At 43.2% G+C, this 16,370-nt stretch overlaps 1 protein-coding gene across 1 annotated transcript in view; it reads left to right on the top strand.

Annotated features, from left to right (window-relative positions):
• The window catches only part of ENOX1 (ecto-NOX disulfide-thiol exchanger 1), a 191,282-nt gene that overhangs the window by 72,286 nt on the left and 102,626 nt on the right, over positions 1-16,370 (top strand). The window lies entirely within an intron of this gene.

The following is a 16,370-nucleotide window of genomic DNA, read 5'->3' as shown; positions in this document are numbered from 1 at the left end:
CTACAAAAGGTCAGACTGGAGCATAACCCTCTCCAGAGACCAATGCGTCAATATCTGAAGATCCTTCAGGACAAACCTGTCCTCTGCCCTAGGCCTTTAAATGAATAACAAGGACATGGGGATGTGGGCCATTTTCAAGGCACCAACAGAGCAGTTTCAGCAGCTGCTCCCATAGCATCCCTTTCTTCCTGCACCAGTCGATGTTGATCAGTCTGCCAGTGCTCACTTCAATTCCGTAATGCCCTTTAAATGCTGAGGAAGAGCTGCTGGAGAGTAACAGTAGCATTTGAGACTTAGAAATTGACCTGGACAGTTGCCAGAATCTTACTGTGGAGTCACAAAGCCTAGCCACCCACAAATGCCCTGTTACAACTATAAGAAAACATTTCAGGAATGTAAAAGCCTGGGTAAACCCCAACTCTACCCATTCTGAGAGCTACTGTTCATCATACCAGTTCTTGCAGAAATACACCCAAAACTAATGCTTCCAGCTGCGTCAGATGCAGTTGCAATTCTGCCTCAACTATCTCTCCAGAAAGAATTCCTGTTATAAACTCTTCTGACTTGTATTCTTCTGCTTTTCTTTTTATTTAAAACATGTATATACGACCCTTCGTCCTATTAGGATTTCAGGGCAATGTACAACTCATTGTCATAGTTGTACAATAAATAACAATAAACAATGATCAAATCCTTAAAAAAATCAATTTCACAATAGTTTAAAATGTCTGGGTGAATGAAAATCTTTGCCTGGCACTGAAAAGATTGTAATGTAGGTGCCAGGTAGGCCTCTTTTTTTTATTTTTTTTTTTTCATGCCGGCCACATGACCATGGAAGCGTCTTCGGACAGCGCTGGCTCTTCGGCTTAGAAACGGGGATGAGCACCGCACCCTAGAGTCGGACACGACTGGTTGGGGACACCTTTACCTTTACCTTAGGCCTCTTTTAGGGAGGCCTTCCACATCCAGGGGACCATTGCCAAAAGACCCTTTCCTTTGTTGTTCAGAAGTGCACTTCTGATAACCATGGTACCAAAGCAGGGCAAAGGCAGAAGATCTTAACACATGGACAGGTTGATATGGGAAGAGGCGCTCCCTCAAGTATTTGGGTCCCAAGCTGTGTAGCAGTTTAAAAGATAAGTACCAGTGCCTAGAATTGGGCCTAGAAGCAAACAGGTAGCCAACACTGTTCTTTCAAGATTGGTATGATATGCATAAACATGGCCGCATTAGTCAAAATTCTGGTGGCTATCTTCTGCACTAATTGAAGCCTCCAACTCATCTTCAAAGTCAGCCCCATGTATAATGCATTGCAGTAACCCCTAGAGGGCATGGAGGATTACCATGGCCAGACTTTCCCTGTCCAGAAAAAGAGGCAACTATCGTGAGTTAGCATTCAAGACGAGGCTAGACAGCCATCTGTCAGGGATGCTTTGACTTGGATTCCTGCATTCAGCAGCGGATTGGACTCGATGGTCTTGTAGGCCCCTTCCAACCCTGCTATTCTATGATTCTATAGTCAGGGCCAGAAATATTGGAACAAGAATAACTGTTTTGGCAGTTGGCCTGTGTACACCACCACATTGAAGTTGAAAGGAAACACACCCAGATGGGAGCGAAGTCAGGACTTTCAGCTGTAATTCAAGGGGTTTGACAAAAGTGGGGCACTAACCATTCAGGAAGTACAGCCAGTGGCATACACACACACCCATCATTGGTGGCTCATAAGTAATGGAACAAATGGCTGACAAGCAGCTGCATGGCCAGGTGTGGCCTGTTTCCTGGGTACTCCATGACCAAGCAAGCAGATAAAAGGCCTGGAGGTGGCTCTGAGTGTTACATTTGCATTTGGTAGCTGTTCACTGGAACTCCCAACATGAGATTCAAAGAGGTGTCCATGCGAGTGAAGGAGGCCATCATTAGGCTGAGGAAACAAAATAAACCCATCAGAGAGATAGCAAAAACATTGGGCGTGGCCAGTACAACAGTTTGGAACATCCTGAAAAAGAAGGAATTAACTGGCAAGCTCAGCAAAAGGCCTGGAAGACCACGGAAGACAACTAAAGTGGATGACCACAGAATTCTGCTCATGGTGAAGAGGAACCCTTTCACAACATCTAGCCAGGTCAAGAATGCTCTTGAGGAGGTAGAAATGTCATTGTCAACATCTACAGTCAAGAGAAGGCTTTATGAATGTAAATACAGAGGCTTCACAACAAGGTGCAAACCACTGGTAACGCTCAAGAACAGACAGGCCAGATTAGCCTTTGACAGCAAATACCTAAAAAAGCCTGTCCAGTTCTGGAATAAGATTCTTTGGACTGATGAAACCAAGATTAACTTGTACCAGAATGATGGGAAGAGCAAAGTATGGAGAAGGAAAGGAACAGCTCATGATCCAAAGCGTACCACATCATCTGTCAAACATGGTGGAGGCAGTGTTATGGCATGGGCATGTATGGCTGCCAATGGAACTGGGTCACTGGTGTTTATTGATGACCTGACTGCTGATAAAAGCAGCAGGATGAATTCTGAAGTGTATAGGGCTATACTTTCTTCTCAGATTCAGCCGAATGCTGCCAAACTGATAGGACGCTGCTTCATACTGCAGATGGATAATGACCCAAAACATACAGCAAAAGCTACCCAAGAGTTTCTCAAGGCAAAGAAGTGGGATGTTCTTCAATGGCCAAGGCAGTCACCTGATCTCAACGCAATAGAGCATGCTTTTCACTTACTGAAGACAAGACTGAAGGCAGAAAGACCCACAAACAAGCAGCAGCTGAAGGCAGCTGCAGTAAAGGCCTGGCAAAGCATCTTGAGGGAGGAAACTCAGCATTGGGTCATGTCCATGGGTTCCAGACTTCAGGCAGTCATTGACTGCAAAGGATTTTCATCCAGGTATTAAAGGCGATCCTTAAGTTTGAAATGTTGGTTTGTTCCATTACTTATGAGCCACCAACGATGGGGGGGGGGGTAATGCCATTGGCTGTACTTCCTGAATGGTTAGTGCCCCACTTTTGTCAAACCCCTTGAATTACAGCTGAAAGTCCTGACTTTGCTCCCATATGGGCGTGCTTCCTTTCACCTTCAATGTGGTGGTGTACAGAGGCCAACTGCCAAAACAGTTATCCTTGTTCTGATATTTCTGGCCCTGACTGTACATCTGCTGCAAAGCACCCCTGATTTACCAGCAATCCAACTGGCATGAGCTTGGCCCCACCTCATAGCATCATGCTGCATTCTACAAGGGCCATGAGCAAAGCTGTCCTCCACCCATGCAGGCAGAGGGGCAAAGGCATGTTATTATCTTATTCTTCTTGCTACACTGGCGCCCACACCTGGTGAGATGTTTTTCTTGGCATTTCCAACCAGTTTGATAGCTATTATGATGTTGGTCCCAGTTGTACTAAACCACTTAAATTTTAATTCAGTATCATTGCACATGTCAAACTAATTTACTTCTCCAATTCTAGATCCAAGTGCTTTACTTATCTGCATCCTTCCATAGATAAATAGGGAACTTTGTTTGATTTCTGTATTCATGGGACAACTCTCCTTCTGCAGTATTGTGAGCTGTAAACAAATATAAATATGTACAATTAATGTGAGCCAATGAAAATCAGTTTTCTTTCTGGCCCTTTTTTTCTGCTTAATTCAGTGATTCTCAAACTCTTTCCTCCCCATACCCTTATGGGACATGTTGAGTAGTGTGACGTTCCAGGGAATGACAGGATCCTGAAGCTGATGGTGCCTTCCTCCACCATCAGCCAAGGCCTGGGTAGATTGAATGTCCACTGGCAGAGGAACCCCACTGGTCCATATTGGAAATAGGGGCAGCGTTGACTGCACCCTTATTGCCCTCATCATCCCAGTGTGGTTTCGGAAGACCAGAGCTTAGAATGAGCACCTGCTTTGTCCCCTGTGCATGGCTTTAGAAGGGGGATGTAAGAGATATCTAATGCATCATTGGGCTTAGCACCAAAATCTGCGGATCATCCTACTCAGCAGCAGACAGTATGCTCATTACTGCATGCAAGGATCTCTCCACATTCACCTGTGGAACAGAGCAGTGGTGCTGCATCACTGGTCTCTCTGAGGTAAGTTTAGAAGGTGGGGCCAAGTTCAAAGTGTTTGACAAATGCTGACAACTCCAATATTTGGATCACTGAAATGCACTTTATGTGGGGCTGCCCTAGAAGCTGCAGTTGGTGCAGAAGTGCTGCAGCCAGGTTAGCAATGGGAGCGACGTATCGCCAGCATATTACACCTATGCTGAGGGAACTGCACTGGCTGCCTATCTGCTGCCGGGCCAGATTTAAGGTTGTGATACTTGTTTATAAACTCTAAACAACCCAGGACCAGGATATTTAAAAAGTCACCCGAGTCCCCATCTGCCTGCTTGGTTGCTGCACTCACTGGGAGATACACTCCTGGTAGTACCCAAGATTTCGGAGGGTTAGTCCATCATGGCTTACAATAAGGCCTTTAGTGTCATGGTGCCTACTCTCTGGAACACCCTACCGCTAGAAATTAGGTAGGCCCCAATGGTTCTGGGTTTTCAGCACCTACTAAAAATATACATTTTCCAACAAGCATTCTGAGGAATGTAATTTCTTTAATGTAAGTGATTCATAAATATCGGTAAGTAAATAAATGCATGCATGCATGCATGCATACATACATACATACATAAAATTGTATCAATTTTATGTATTGCATGACTGTAATTGTTGACTTGGGACTTAAGGCTTCAGCATATTCAGTCTGTCACCAAATAATCTCAGTTGCAAAGCAGGACTTTATGAAAAACATCACCCTTTTAGCTCCAAAGCTGACCTGCAGACTCCAACCCATTAATTATAAGATCTCACCTTGACTACTGTAATTCTTTCTGCCAAATCAGTTGTCAGACTTCAGTTTATTCAGAACTCAGCCGCCAGGCTTCTATCCAGGATCACATGGGCTATGTAAATGTTCCCTTTAATGGGATTTGATCCTAGGTTTCAAGGGAGACAGTTGAGCCCCATTCCTTACCAGGACAGAGGCGCAGCTCAGAACAAGGTATAACCTGTGGCCAAAGCTGCACAGCAAAGAGGACAGCCTATTGGTAACTGAGCCTTATCTGCGTTTCTTATGTGCAGTAGCATGAGGATCTCTTGATCTGGACTAGTGGGATTATGATTAGTGGTATAGTTGAGCCAAGGCTTGCAGGGACGCACAGTAGCTGGGGGGAATTAATTTTCCCAGCAACAAGATATTGTTGTGATCTATCCCTGTTACAGTGCAATGCTTTTTGGGGTAGCTTGGCCTTAAATGAGCAATTCAGACCCATTAGCTTTACAAAAGATCTCTGCTCCTGGTAGAGATTAAAATTGCTAGTACTAGTTTGTTGATATGGATCAACACAGCTGCCTGAATCTGTGATGTTCTTATAAATAACCCTCCATCAACAGGTGGAGTCCATAGCATCCTAGAATGCTGGAAGAAAAATTCATAAAACCTTTGCTGTCTTACCCACCCACCTGCCCGCCCGCACTTAGAACCTTCCACGTGACCCAGCAAAACTGTTTTGTTTTTTACCCCATCAAAGTTATTGTACTGCATAAAATGTACTAATCTGGCTCTGGGGGTCATTTTGGCCCTAAATGCTGAACTCTCCTAACGTGCTTCATGCTATATAAGAATGTTGTTACAACGGATGAACAAGTAGTGCCATTCAGTGGAAGGCACCAAATAAAGTAACATATGCCATCAAAACCCACAGAGTATGGAATAAAATTCTGGCTGTGTTGTGATTCTAAAACTTCGTATGTTCATGATGTTTGCTGACATATATAAAGGTGTCCCAGCAGCTCAAAATCTAGGCCAGTCAGTGGATGATAAACACATTTACAGGCTCCTAGATGAACTATAATAACGGATAACTTTTCCACCAGTGTGCTAGTAGCCAGGGAATTCGCTGAGAACAACCCAACTCTGGTTGACACACTGGAAAAAACGAAGATACAGAAAGTCTTCCGGTGTTCCTTGTCTACAAATCCAGATGTGTGAACAGCAGCATTTTGAGGTTTCAAAAAGATTTGTTAGTTATATAACAAAGAAAAGTTAGTAATGCTCCTTTCTTCAGTGCATAAAGATGTAGCAATCTCAGACAATCAAAGCCTGATTTCATTAATTATTATAATAAAATTAAAAATAAAGGTGATGTAGATGCCCATGACCAGATGTCTCCACATACACTTCCAAACACATTCATTCATTCATTATATTTGTATGCTGCTCCATAACAGAAAGTTCTTTTGAGTGGCTTATAGGGCTGGCCCAAGATATTCTGGAGCCTGAGGCCATTTGAACTGGCAGTTGAATCTTAGTTAAATACTGGCAATGGGACAGCATCATCCATCACACCTAAAAACAGCAGGCTAGCTTAGGGGCACAGGGCATGACACTCAGAGCTCTGTCTGCTGCCCATCGCATAGCATCTGTTGCTTGAGGTGGCTGCCTCATTCTGCCTAATGTTAGGGCCAGCCCTGGCGGCTTAAATATAAAAGCACACAGTGGTCAATGGTGATTTTTCATTGCCTGCTTAAAAACCTATGTTATTTGGAAGCTAAACAACCCATGATGTAATAACCCATGAGAAGGTTCTGCCCTTAAAGGTGACCTATTTTAAAAATAAAATGGTGTGAATATTCCCAAAGATGTCTGTTCTTAGACCTGAGTCTGAAGTTGAACAAACTTGGGGTTAAGTTTAGGAACACAGCGAGCTTGCCTGGGCCATCAGGAGAGGCAGCCTCAAAACTGGTTGCGCCTGCCACTGCTGACACCAAGAAAAGGGGAAGGTGTTATCTGTGTAATCAACTCAATGACAGAAAATCTCAGCAACTATGTGCTTCATGTGTCCATTTTGTCTGTCGTTCTCATGAAGTTGTGAAATGTGGTAATGATGCATAGGCAGCTCAGGTAGTGCGTGCTATGACTATAAAGTCTGTGAAATTTGTTGTTTTTCATTATTATGGCACAATGTGTTTTTTGCTGGAGAGTGGGGGTGTAAAAACTGTAGGGTCAGTTAGACACCACATGCTGTTCGTGTCCTTTTTTTTTTTTTTTACTTTACATTTGGGGGTATTATTGATCCCAAGGACATATGGGTAACTAATATATTTTACTGGAAAAGGGAAAGCCTCAATAAAACAATGAGTTTTTTTACTTGCAAATGGCATCATGCTTAATAATGTCCACCACATATTTTATTTGTATGGCTGTGTAGGGATACATTTGATAGGGATACCAGTTTGGTTTAGTCAATTTTTCTGTCAACAGAGGATTAAATGGGCCTGTGTATATGCCAATGGCACAAATCCTTTTGCTTCTATGTTTGATAACATTGCTATAGATGTGATAGGAATAAAAAAATAAACTTTATTTTAATAAATTTAAAATTTACAGTCTGTTAGATGGATGGGTTTTTATACTTTAATATTGAATATGTCTAGATGTGGGCTTGGAACTAAGTAGTTAATCTGCCCTCCCTGAGTTCTAAAACCAAAAAGTTTTCTCTATGCCTCCAGTAGGACAAACTGATATGTATATTTCAGGGAAGGAGGATAAGGGAAAAACCATGTTTGTTAGATAATCATATCCAGAATTCCCTTGTTGTCTGTAACCATCTTCCTTTACGTTTTTCAGTAGGAACCAAGCATTTATAGCATATGGGTTTAATAATATATGTGAACATAAGGGCCAAACTAGATGTGATGGAGACAGCAGGAGGTGGGAGGGATAAGTTCTTGAATCCAAGGGGTACAAGAATGGTTGGTGATGGGTGGTTCCATGTGTTCTGCCATCTTCCAGAGGAGGGCATGACCTCCTTGATTATTTAACAGCCAGCCATTCCATGGGAGGCTGCTGAAAACGAGTGATGTTCTCATGTTAATTAATGTAATTATTTTATATTTTCTTCTTTTTAAGTTTTTTTGAGAGCTCTTATTGCTGAGGTGACTAATACATTTATAAAAGAAATAAATAATAAACCGTCCTGCCTGCTCTGCCTTACCTCACCACACTTTTGTCGGTTAAGGCACTTTATAAGAAGTGAGCTGGGCTGAGAGAAAAATATGTGAGGTGACAAAACACAAGGAGGGATGTTGAGGAAGTACCCAGCTCCCCCCTCACCGACATGTCCTGTTTGCTGTAAAAATCATATCCTCCCCACATCCTTTATATGTGAATGCATGAACAACGAAACATGGCATCCCATCTTGTTTCGCCTTAAGCCTGCAGATACTTTTGAGAAATAGTCCATTACAGTTTATCTCAACAATTTATAGAAAATACAATGATTTTCTTGAAAACAAATTTTCTCACTCTCGTGTCTTCTTGGAATGCCCTATACTTAGGAGAAAAATGACTTTTCAATGCTTCAGTTATTGATGGTGAGACAAAATGTTGCATCTGGCTAATGAAAATTTTATATGACATTAGATTAATCAACAGATGTTTGTTGATGTATATTTAATCGTGCTTATTTCACAGCACTTCTGCTGTATGGTGCTGTTCATTCACAGCTTTGTAAGAATCATTAAGCCATTTTCAGTTATGAAACTTGCTTGCATGCATATCCGTACACCCTTTTTCATTGCTAAGAAACCCCTGGGATGTCTAACTGGTTCAAGCAGTGTGATGCGTCCCTCATTCCTGCCAACGTTGCCTTCATAACAGGCTCTAACTCTGTGAGTCAGAATCCTGTTTGGGAGGCAACGATTGAAGAGAGGGACGTGGGGATCCCATTTTTCCCCTTTCAGGCTTGATTACTTTATTGGCAACATGAGGACAAAGAAGCAGCTCTCAAACAGGGCATAATAAAATGATGCTTTGGTCTGAATATACAATGCAGGCGAGAAGCCAAGGCCAGAGAGTCCTAGGCAGAAAGCCCACAAGTGGATTCCATATCTGCTAAAATGTGCCGTGTCTCATCTCAGTCAATAATAGGACATGGCTGGATGCCAATTCAATCCTCTAAATTTTCAAACCTGCCTCTGTGTTCTGCCTTACCCATATGACAGTCTTCATTACATTCATATATTCCTATTGTTGTGATGTGCTTGGAACTATAATAGCTGCTAGAGACCAAAGTTGCCTTTAAAACAGAAAAAAAAAACATTAGTTTTTACTTAGCATAAAGAAAGGTTTATGGTTATGGTAAGTAAGCATAAACCTTGCTTACTACTATATCACCTCCACACTAGGCATCACTGCTTTGGGGGATGTTCTGTGATAGGCAGTTCATTCTCTATAACCCAAGTCAAAGCAGGGGGCATGAGTGGGGCGGTGGGGTGAGGATTCTGCAAACAGCTTTGTCAGAAACAAACGTGGATCCTTTTTTTGGCCCTTTTTGGGCAATCGTGAGAGGGCTGCCAAGGTGTTCATTTTGTGATCCCTGATTAGGTAAGAGTGCCATATGGCCTGTATGGAAAGCATTTCCCTCACTTGAAATGGACTTCATATGCTCTAAGTGATAGAAGAAAATAGCCCAGTCTGACTAACTGCATAGACTTGGGATGACATGTTCAGTATGTCATCCCTGATTGCATGGATTTACTTGTGGAGGAATGAAACAGAAAGACTGCTGGAACAACAGTGAAGAGGGATGGGTGACTACAAACCATCACAAGAAATAAAGGATTAAGGGCGCAATCCTGGGTACTCATAAGCCCCCGAACTCAGAGGCTTACGAGTATCCTATGAAGAGAGGGAGGCAGGCGCCTTGTGCCCGCCTCTACATTTTAGCTAGACGGCCAATTTTTCCCATCAGCAGAGGCTTTGGGGAGGGGAAGGGAAGGGAAGGAGGCTGGGGCAGCCATAGGAAAGACCATAGGAATGCCACCCCAATCTCCTCCCTGGGAACACCCCTTTCTCCCCATCACTGCACTCCGTCATACACAAATAAGTATACATTACAATCACCTTATTAATACTATCACCTACCCTGCCCTGGTAAGATTGCCAGCGGTGCTGCCCAACAACAGGCTGGGGCTGCCCAAGGCCACCTCAGACTTCTTGCTGGCCCTAGTAAGAAGGATCCCCAGTGGCCTCCCAACAGCCTGTCACTTGCATTGCACTTTGGAGAACGTAAGAAATAGTAGGAGTTTCTTCTCCTGCTCCTTACAGTATTCAGACCTCAGCACGAGTGAGATAAGACTCCACCTTTCTCACAGACCCTCTTGCACTTGCTGGAGGGCCGGGGAGAGAGAGGGGTTTTTCTCTCACTTGCAGTGCAGTTTGGAGAAGGGAAGAAACAACAAGAACCTTTTGCATGTTTTTTTTTAATCTCCAAACCTCAGTGCAAATGAGATAAGGCCCCACCTCTCCTTTGAACCCCCTATCTCATAGAGAGGAGTTGGGGTAGAGGCAGACATTTAATTTGCACAACAGGAATGTTAGAAACTGCTGTTCCTTTTTCTTGTCCAAACCTCAGCGCAAGTGAGAAATGACTCCATCTCGCCCTTTAGCTCTCTGAAGAGTACCAAGGACTTGGGAGAGAGGCAGAGTTTTCTCTGACTTGTACTGAGGATTGAAGAAGGTAAGACAAGAAAAAAGCAGGAGTCTCTCCTGCTGTTTCTATGTTTATTGTGTTATTTTTCTCTAATTGTTAGCCCCTTGGAGGCCAGAAAGGCAGGATATAAATATTTTAAATAAATAGGACTTCACTTCTTGTCAGAGGACTTGGGCAGAGAAGTGGGGAGTTGGTGGCAAAGACAAATACAGGTTGGTTAGTAATTGAATTCAGTAGTTTTTACTTGCATATGAATGTATATGCACTTTTAGTAACATATGTTGTCTTACAGTCATTCAACATTCAACTTACTATTACATTTAATGTTTTTTAAAAGTTATTCCTTATTCCTTATCACAGGATTAAAAAAACAAATTAATAAGATTTTATTTGTGCACTATGCTTTGTCTCTACCAAGATATGCAAAATACGAGAAGGTTAACTACTTTGGGCCAATGTCTGTGGCACATGGTTTTGAGTTGCACATCTTCCATATTGGAGAACATATTTTCAGCTCCAGAATGCAGGGTCAGTTACCATTCGTAGTTACTTCCAATGATAGTGGAATTCACTAACGTATTGGGAATTAATAATTGCTCTTTGTATAGCTGAGAATTAGTGGGTCATCTTTTTGGCAGATGAACAGTCCAGTTTAACTTGAAAAATTTGCATTACTTTTTCACAACCAGATGTTTGCCCTCTCACAGCACAATCCTGTATATGTCTACTCAGAAGTAAGTCCCATTGAGTTCAGTGGGTTTTACTCCCAGGTAAGTGGGATCATAACTTAAATGATATTGTGTTATCTATTTAGCCTATCTCTCCTGTTCTGAGAAAAGTGTGATCAAAACCATCTATAGCTGGTAATTAAAATGCTACCGTATTTTTAAATGATTTTTCTGCTTTCATGCACTGGAATCTTTTTCGAGTGATCAGATAAGGATTTCTAATTAATGCTAACACCTGTAGAAAGTACTCTCAGCCCTTTTTATAATCAGACACTTCAGAGTTCAAGGGTTTCAGCAGAAGAATCCTAATGGTCCCACTTATACCTTTTCCGTATTAAAATACTTGTATTACTTGCATCTTCAGGAATATTTTCTACTTGAATCTTCTGTTGCTATTTAATTATCCACAGATGGTTGATTAAGCTCAGTGCTCTTTGTGCTTGTGATAGGTACAACAGAATAATGATTAGAATCTAAGCCTCATCATTAATAAAATAGACTCATTAATGATAATCCTTTCATATTTTACTATACTACTTCCAGTTAATTTAATAAATTTATGAAATACCCACCTGTCTCTTAAATATATGCAAATTGTTATACCCTTTCACAGCTAGATTCACTGTACCAAACAATGAAAAGTGTTACTATTTATTTTAAAGATTGATACCCCACCTTTCGATCAGATTATCTCCAAGGCTGCTTACAACACATTAAAACAACACAAAACATGACCTAGCACTCCTGCTCCTCTGGCTGTGGACAGAGGATGCTTCCCTTCAGCTCTGCAGTCCCGGGGTAACTGGCAGCTGGAGCCAAGAGTTCTTTCTGGTGATGGTGGTGGTGGGGTGCGGGGTGAGGAATCGAGCCCCCCGCAGCAGCTCCTCCATCTCTGACTAAAGAGTGGGGCCAGGGTTGTCTGCCTGTTGCCATGGCGTTCTGCCTAGGAGAGATGGGGAGATGCACCTTCCCAGTGGGCCTTGTTTCTTAGGCTGGTGGTAGAAGCCAGAGTGTCCTTCCCCTCACTTCTGCAGTCCCAGGAGTACTCCTCATTTTAGCTGTGAGATCATTTTGCTCCCTTGGTTGATAAGGAGTAACCTTAATTTAGGGTGCCATCCTACACATGTTTAGACATAAAGAAGTCCTACAACTCCAGCATGCCATAGCCAGCATAGCTAGCTAAGGAATGCTGAGTGTTGTAGGACTTTTTCTGTCTAAACGTGCATAGGATTGCACCCTTAGCTGTTGCTTTTGTTGTTTCCCTTAAAGGCATCTGAAAACTGTTATCAAAGGGTTGTGGGGAGCAACAGAGAGGAGCATAGTACTGTTGTTCAATACAAAATCACTGGGCTTGGTTTTGGTAAGTAAGGTTAGGCGCACACTAAGTCATACTTGACAGTGGCCCCCACATAAACACCTCATGACTACTGAGGTTGCCAGTAGGCTCATGGCTGTCTCATATTCACACAGAGGCTGTTTTCACAAATCAACACCGCGACATGGGAGTTAAATACATGGCACAGCCACATGAACAGCAAGGTATGGCTCACACTGCACATGAGTGTGGCACGCAAGGACCAGTCCTGTCATCGTTTCCTCTGTTTCTGATGTTCAGCCTACAGCGCTGGTGCTTATATGTAGCAAAGCTGGTACTGCTCACACGCAAAAGGGGAGATATCAGCAGGCTCAGCTTTGCTTGAGGTCTGCAGTGTGCACAAAAAAATCTGGTGAAAGCAAACACCAAACAAAGCAACAACGGCAGCAGCAGTGGCAAAACTGAAAAAAGCTAAAACCACAGCTGTGCATGCATGACTCACCCAGATCTGTTGCCATTGAAAAAAAGCCCTTGCAGGGCTTGTGCGGCAGACTTCTAAAAGCCATTGTACAGGCTCATGGCTGAGCTTGAGGTTCATCACACGGAGCTTTTATCCTGCTATTGAGATGGCTCTCTCTCGTAAGTTTGCGGGCTCTCTAGATGATGCCGTTACCCTCCAGGGTGTCTCCCGCCATTTTCTCCAGCCTATCCCGAGTTTTCCCCAAACGCAAAAAAAGTAGTATTTTTTCCAGCCCACAGGACAGGAGCACCATGACCTCCCTGTGAAATTCTCCAATAGCAGAAGAAACCACTGTGTCCGCCTGCTGTGGGTGTTTGTTTTCAGTTGTTGGAGCACAGTCAGGATGAGATTTGACAGGAGCGAGGGGAAGAGCCGCCTGCCGATTGCATCTCCTACCTCTGCATTTCTCAGTTGGAGGAATAAGAGGGTAAAATGCCTTCCTGCAATAAAGGGAGGCACATCTGTTCCCCCAGCCCACCAAGCTCAGAAGCAACGTCCTCTGTTGCTTCAGAGCACCCTATTAAGTTCAGTGGGGCTTACTCCCAAGTAAGTGTGCCAAGGGTTGCAGACTTATAGGGTGATCTTATGTCTACTCAGAAGTAAGTCCCATTGCGTTCAGTGGGGTTTACTCCCACATAAGTGTGCCAAGGGTTGCAGACTTACAGCACAATCTTACATTTTATGTCTACTCAGGAGTAAGTCAGAGTTTCCTGGGGGCTGTGAGAAAACAGTACAACAGAAGTTAAGCTACGAAAACAAGATTCCCCCCACCTCCTTTGCACACATGCCAGGGAGGGAGGAAGGTACTCCCTCAGTTCAAGCCATGTGGCTGCCGTGTAAAGAAGCCTTTCCTAATCCCGCAAAGAAACCGAAATCAGGAAGCTCCGGAAAGGATGTCAGTTTTTGCGGGGTTTTCTTAATGTAGAAACACGCTGTGACACAGGATGGAGGGGGCTGCAGCAGAGGAAGCTTGGGAGAGATGCCTCTGAAGGTGTAGCCAGCCCAGTCTGTGTCTCAAGGCTCCCCCTGCTCAGGCATAGATGGTGTGGATTGGGTTGGCAGCCACCCATCAGGGGAGGGACGCTTCTGAAGATGTGGACCAGGTTGGTTGACTCCAGGGTTTGGGAGCTTTGAAGGCTCCCACAACACACAAACAGCATTTTATTCAAGGCTCCCACTTGCATCCCCTGTTTCTGATGTTCAGCACAAGTGCCGTTGCTTATGTAGCCAAAATGGCAGTACCCACTGAAGCACAAGAGGAAGGCATCAGCAGGCCTGGGGGAGACCCTCCAAGGTTTGCAGAAGTCCATGAAAACCTCTAGAAAACAAAACTAAAGGGGGACCCCAAAAATAGCCTAATAAGGACTGTGTGTTCTCAGTGGCCCAGAATGCTCACTGTTTGGGGAACATAAAACAGAAAGCCAGGTGGGGAATGGAATGGAATGGAGTATCCTGCATGAGGAAACTGAACAGGAACACTCCGCATGGCAACGTTTTGCTACAGATGCCACTTGTGTTTCCATATCTGTAATTACTTGGATACTGAAGACTTCATAGAAGTAGGAGTTGTCAACCTATTCTTCCTTAGAAAATAAGAGACTTGGATATCAGACTGTTGTTGGTAGTATTTCCACAGAGCTTAAGGAAACAAAGTAGAATTTAATTCCCTAGGAAATACGTCTGTGCAGGGACATAATAAAGCAAGACTAAGGAATCAGTATGAAAAGGGAGATGAATGTATCAAATACCAAGGCAGGCGATAGTACAGATTGCAAATCTAAATTTCCCAAAAGCAAACAAACCGTTCAAATTGCCCAAACCTCAGCCCCGTAAGACAAAAGATCTTTGGTTTGCCCCAGAATGAATCTGACTGAGTTTAGCACCTTAAATCCAAATATTTTCGACAACTTACTGATCAGATCATAAGAAATGTGATAATGTAGATAATGCCCTTCCATTTTCTTTAATGGTGGATGATATGATTTTACTATTGCAGTAATAATGCAAATCAGAGTGCATGTTGATGCAACTAAGGGAGAACTAATTTTCCAGACAAGAGGTTCGAACCATATATTTTCCAGATACAAGTTGATCCATAAGCCTAAATACAAGTGCAAATACTTTGCAGCCTGGTTGATTCAAACACTTTGTTCTTCTGTTGAATCTGCAAAATGCAGTGCTTCAGAATTTGATTTGCATATTTGTGTGTTCCAGCCACATAGAAGGCCTCAGTGACATTTCATTTACACCAGCTTAACAGGCACAAATGTTATCCTCTGACTTGAAAATGTAACATGTGAAAGAGAGGAATATGAGAATAAAAGAAATGAGAAGAGTAAAAATGTGAGAGTAAAAATATGATTTGGAATCTGGAGATTTAGGGGAGCTTGCTGTGTCCCACTATTCCCATGTCTCCCTTGACGGTCGGGTTCCACCATTTCCATGTCTCTTGTGTGAACTAGGAAAATACCGATTTAACTCTTAGTGCACCTGTGGAATCTCAAATTCATTTAGTGAATCTGCAATTTGGAAATTTCTGGTGCGGAGTGATCGATTTGATTACTATCTCACACAAGATGCTTGTTGACAGGGGCCACAAAGTGAGCGGACATCCTTTAAATCAGGGGTGGACAACCTCAGGCACTCCAGGGACCATTTTTGCCCCCCCCCATGGGCCACACTCTGTGGGGTGCATCCCCCCCCCAAATAGGTGGTTTTGCAACCAAATTTCAGAGGCAAACTACTATGGGGTACAAAACAGGTCAAATTTAACTTGATCAGAAACTAAATTTGACCCATTTAGTACTCCATGCCTTTTCTTTTTCTTTTTGCTGCTGCTGAATTGGAGGGGAGGCTGCACTGAGGAGTGGGGTGGTGGTGGCAGGGGCCACATGTTGCCCACCCCTTCTTGAAATGGACGGGCAACTAAATGTTAGGTTCTTACTTGGGCGGGCCTACGTTCAGGTTCCAGTGTCAGAACACCTTTAAGACTTTAACAGTGCAATCCTATACATGCTTACTCAAAAGTAAGCCCATTGAGTTAAGTGGGTTGTATCCAATGTTAGTCCTACTTAGAGTAGACCCACTGAAATGAATGGGATTTAGGTTAGACTAACATTGAATACAGCCTATTGGGGGTTACTCTCAGGTAAACAGATATAAGATTGCAGACTCAGAGTATACTCCCTAGATCAGGTAGCTACTCATTTTTGCCTCTTGTGGCTCCTTCCCCAAATTAGAGTCCCATGT

Source organism: Heloderma suspectum, chromosome 3 (genome assembly GCF_057233095.1).
Source record: "Heloderma suspectum isolate Gila_16-S chromosome 3, 16-S_ref, whole genome shotgun sequence".
Lineage (NCBI taxonomy): Eukaryota > Metazoa > Chordata > Lepidosauria > Squamata > Helodermatidae > Heloderma > Heloderma suspectum.
This window is presented reverse-complemented; position numbering and strand designations above follow the sequence as displayed.